This window comes from Fukomys damarensis, unplaced genomic scaffold (genome assembly GCF_012274545.1).
Source record: "Fukomys damarensis isolate Sample0158 unplaced genomic scaffold, DMR_v1.0_HiC HiC_scaffold_32, whole genome shotgun sequence".
Taxonomy (NCBI): domain Eukaryota; kingdom Metazoa; phylum Chordata; class Mammalia; order Rodentia; family Bathyergidae; genus Fukomys; species Fukomys damarensis.
This window is the reverse complement of record NW_022900944.1, coordinates 7111221-7116704: the sequence shown is the minus strand read 5'-3', so window position 1 is coordinate 7116704 and position 5484 is coordinate 7111221.

Below are 5484 nucleotides of genomic sequence, written 5' to 3'. Positions count from 1 at the left end.
CCGGCCAGCACAGGGACACCGTAACAGCGCTCCTCCGGGTGGTCCCTGGACTCGCCTCTCAGTGTCCTCACCCCATTCCCACCACCTCATCGCCCCATCCAGGCTGCATCCTGTCGTCCCAGCCACGGGGCAGCACTCTCACCGCCGCACAGCTCTGTGGTGGGCAGCAGGTCGGCCCTGCTGTAGCATCTGCGCTTCACTCTTTCTGAACAGTCCACCCGCTGTCACTTCAGCTCTCAGGGTTTCCAGCGAGAGAGACTCAGTTTCCAGGTCATTCCGTCCCCAGGCTGCAGAGGGCCCCCTTCTCGCTCTCTGCACGACAGACTGTCCACGTCCAGGCCAATGAGAGTGAGCGTGCAGGCGCACTTGCACCCGAGGAGGAGGAAAGACTTACAGGACAGGTTTCTCCAGTTAAGCCCTCCTGGAAAAAATCTTCACTACACTCTCTTGAATTTTCCATATGCTCGAAGAGAGTGAGGAATTTAAGACCATGAAAGTGGCTCTAAAATATCCCCTCAGAAGTGCTCACTGAGGGGCCCGGCATCTCACAATAAAGCACCAGTGTGTTGTGTCTTAGGACCACAGTGTGCCGCCAAGCATCTACACTCTCTTGAATTCCATATGCTCGAAGAGAGTGAGGAATTTAAGACCATGAAAGTGGCTCTAAAATATCCCCTCAGAAGTGCTCACTGAGGGGCCCGGCATCTCACAATAAAGCACCAGTGTGTTGTGTCTTAGGACCACACAGTGCCGCCAAGCATCTACCCCCACCTCTCCTAGGGACAGACCTTGTCATTTTCCCTCCTTTCTCCAGGGACCTTGACATTTCAGCCCACGCCTGGCTGACTTCCCACTCTCAGTACCTGCATCTCTGCAGCGGAGGGGCGGCCAGCAGGAGCGAGTGCTAGGAAACACAATTTTTCTTCAGAGCAGCCCTCGCCAATGGAATGAAAAAGGAATCCAAACACACAAATGCATACCAACAAAACCTTTAAGAAGAAATCAGTTTGGGCTGGGCATGGTGGCGCACACCTGTAATCCCAGCACCTGGAAGGCTGAGGCAGGAGGATCGCTGTGAGTTCAAAACCACCCTGGGCTACATAGTGAGTTCAGGTCAGTCTCAACTACCTAGAAATGAGTTAAATTTTACAATTTGACATTTCTGTGAACAAATGCACAAACAGAAAGAGAACAATCTTCAATCAGGAAACACAACACCCAGATTTTTCTCGGAAAAAGGAAGGGGGTGAGACAAATTAATCACTACACGATGAAAAAGAAGCAACATCCTTAACAGTGGATCTTCATTTCCCATCTCCCAGCTTTACTGAAGCTGTCCCCCTCCCAGAGGCTTGCCTGGATGTAATCATGTCAAATTGTGTTCCAATCCTCCCTCCAAGCTAGCTCAGAAGGGATGTTTTGCTAAGGAACTTTAAGTTTAGTTGCTAGCTCTGTAGTAGATGATCCAAGCAGAAAAGCCTATTCGCCGCACAGTATATACTGGGGATTTCCTAAGGATAGTTTCTCTGTCTTTCAGTCACTAAAAGCACAAGGCAATTACTTTCCTGGGAAACACAGAGTCTGAGTAACACAGGTACCAACAGATTTAGGAAAGCAGAGGTGTCAGCTTCCACTGACAAGGAAGATAAATGTGAGCCCTACCTTCCCAGGAGGTGAGAAGCTGAGGGCCCTTCCAACTCAGGTCTGCCCCGTGGCTCCAGTACAAGTCTAGGACTGTCTGTGGGGCACTTTGTCCCTGTGTTCTTAACATGAGACTGTGTTCTCCCTTGTAAATTAGCTCCTGCAATCCAGCATGTCTGTCATTTCAGATCGTTGCTCTTCCCTCTGCTCCCCTCCAAGTCAGAGGAAGCCGAAAGAATGTGCTTCAGGGGAGCCATTCGGGGAGCATCCGAAGGCTGTAGGGCTTGCTCAGCTGCTCTCAGATGTCCCTGCACGCCGCAGCTGCACTGTAAAACCCTGGTGACCGTCTCAGCCCAGCTGCCCTCTTGCAGAAATGGTTGTGAAACGTACTGTGAAAAGCAAGCATGCAGGACTCTACTGCAGAGTAAAAGGGGAGTCTTCACTTCAGCTTACTGCTCTTTTATCCGTGGTCACCAGCACGTCTGCTTCCTTTACTGACCAAAAGTTAACAGCAAAGACAAACCTGGCTAAAAACTGTTTAAAATGGTGGCACAGATGGATTCCCAGGCCATTGAACCGACCGCAGCTCCTCAGGCTCTCTTGTCTGATTTCAACACTCCCTTCGCTTCTTTGCTCCTGTCTTCATCCAGTCCTGTTGGCATTTTTCACAAACCGAACAAACACTTACTTCAATATTAACCTTACTCATGAAACTTAATTCATGCATTTGTTTGCTGAATTAGTCATCGACTAATTCATTCTGATGGCACAATTTCCATAATGTGATTTCTTAGGAAAAGAAAGGGTTCTTCTACCATCATTCCATTTTTTTTTCAGATGCCACTATGAATGTTCCATTTAGTCTTGTAATTAGTCTTATATTTAACATATGCTACCTTCACAGAGACACACTTGTTATTTTCATTGCCTAATGCTATGAAAATAAATTCTCACTGTAGATCAGCAGCTTTCATTTCTTGAGCAATTTTTAAAATTGAATGACCAGACACATGGACAGAGAGTATTCCCATACACATACTATGCCCTTCCTGCAACTGGTATACAGTGTTCCTTTCATGTGAATGCCTCTTTGCTCCCACACCTCCCTCCCCAGACTTTATTTATGTCTCTAATATCTATTCACCTTTAGTTATCGGCTTAACAATAGCTTATTCAAACCTTCCCACCTCTATTCCCAAGCTAAGACAGAGGTTAAGGTCCTCACATTCCTCTTGCTCACACAGAACTCTAGCGTTCTCCATTGCTGTATTTCCAAACAACACCGTAATCACCTCTGTTTGCTTGTCAAGAGTTCTCACAAGATTTTAATGCTTCAACGCCATAGGATGCCTTTGCTGTTTTCCTATAACTTCCCTTTTTGTAAACATCTGACACATTCTTGGTTCATCAAGAACCATAGGGCAAATGATAGAACAACCACACATCCTACTTCCGTTTGTCCAATATGGAACTAAGAGTGAAATCGATAAATATCTCCTTTCTTTCTCAAAAGCATCACTAATGGATTGCATATTACGTCCATGTCTTCATGGTCAATACACTGGAAGAAGCATATATTCAGCACTCAAAGAATCTGCATTTAGATATGAGCTCTAGAATCTGTTTGTTGTGCAACCTCGATCAAGTTCATGTTTCTTACCATCTTTAATCTTAGTTTCATCATCTGTAAAACACAGTAGAAGACATTATTTCCCTGAAGGGCTATTTCAGCAACACTGGAATATAACACGGTGGAAATGATTTTGAAAACAAGAAAATCGATTGAAAACAAAAATCGCTAAGTAAATCTCAGTTCCTACTCTATCACTGCAGTGTATAGAGATATAGATATATGGATATATAAATACACCCTATAGATGTATATGGATATGTGAGTGTGTATACATACAGTGTATATATGTGTTAGATGTGATAGATAAAGACTTTACATGTATACAGTACATTGTATATATTACATAATACTGTATATATGTAATCTTTACTATACTATATATACTATATCTAATATAGAATACCATATATCCATATATAAATATAGACTGTACTATATTTAATATATATAGTATACTGTATGTTATGTTACATATGTATACATAGTATATATAATCTATAATCTATATGCATATAACAGAGACAGAAGCAGTTATGAAAAATATTATGGGAAGATATTACGCAGTATGGAAAACATTTCCAAAGATGAGAGTTCTCAGCAAATTATGTTATCAAGAAGGTATAGGCATGACTTTTGCTCAGATTGTTTTAACCTATAAAAAGGGGAGGTGATCCCCTAGGGACCTTCTCACTCTAAAATACTTCGGTTGTCTGTACATAAGGTGTTTCATCCCACTTCTGCATTAATTCTTATTCACAGAGATGTCCATTTACTTTACCAAACCTCCCTCATATACCAATGAACACTCAACTTTGAAATCAGATGGACACAGATCGAGACCTTAGTTGTGCCATTACTGTGTGGTTATAGGTGGTCGCTAAGCCATTTGTCTCATCCCTAGAAAGTACTTTATTGTTGGAGGATTTGGTAAAAATCAAATGGAAATGTGTATATGAACATCTGGCATAAATCCATGCATTTAAGCATTCTGTACACTCATTAAATTCTGTGTGTGTCTAGGTACATGCAGTAAACACAGCCCCTTTGTCTCCTGCAAATCAATTATGTTCTCACTCTTGCTCTTCTTATGTACAGAAGCTTTAACCTTGAAATGTGTCCAACCTAGCTACCCACAGATAGATCTCTTCAAAGCCAAAAATTTGCTTTGTTCACTGGGTGATTCTGACTTCAACATTTTCCTCATTTGTATCCATTCTACCATCTTGAAGCTCCCTCATATCACTGCCAAACATTTTCCTATATTATGATTATTGATTGTTGATTCTCTTGGCTCCTTGATTTACCCATCAGAATGAATTTGCCTCATCATAGCTTCAATGCCCTTACTCCCCAATTATTTGCATCCAAGTATCCCTTCTTAGGGGAACTAGTTTTGCCCTATCCCAGCAAAGTGTTATCACTTGCTCTCTGTGGGGGTAATAAGTTATTGGGATGAAAATGTCTCTAATTCTGTGTGATAGAGACTTGGTTAAGGCTGGTTAGTATGGTAAGTAATGCCTAGTTTATGGATTTATATACTTGGGATTGGCTCTAAGATTCTTCAACTATATATTTGCATAAAGGTGATATAAATATACTCTGACAGTTTTCAGAATATTTTCTCTGGTATTTGAGGAATAAAGGAACACATCCCTTCACATTAGCTCAAAAATGTTGTGAATAATTTCTAAGTATTTAATTTGATATACCTGACCCTGTATAACAAATACTATCGGACAGGTATCTTGAGAAAAGGAGGCACACTTTTTTAAAGAAATACAGTATTTTTAGAGTAATTAAAAAAGATGTAGGTATAGGCTTCTTGTTGATACTTTCATGTTTAATAATATCCCAGAGTATATCACTTACATCCATTTATTAGATGTGATAATGTCCCATTATAAATATCCCATGACACACATTTGAGCTAAACCTCAGATTCTTCATAGTGGGATTAAGAACCAAAACACCAAAATGGAAAGAATTTCCCAGAAACACTGCAAGGTTTAATGACTGAATAAGAAGCAAAAGTCAACCTCTTGAAGCTTGCAAATCCAGGAGCTTAAATAAATATCCTGACACACATTTGAGCTAAACCTCAGATTCTTCATAGTGGGATTAAGAACCAAAACACCAAAATGGAAAGAATTTCCCAGAAACACTGCAAGGTTTAATGACTGAATAAGAAGCAAAAGTCAACCTCTTGTGAA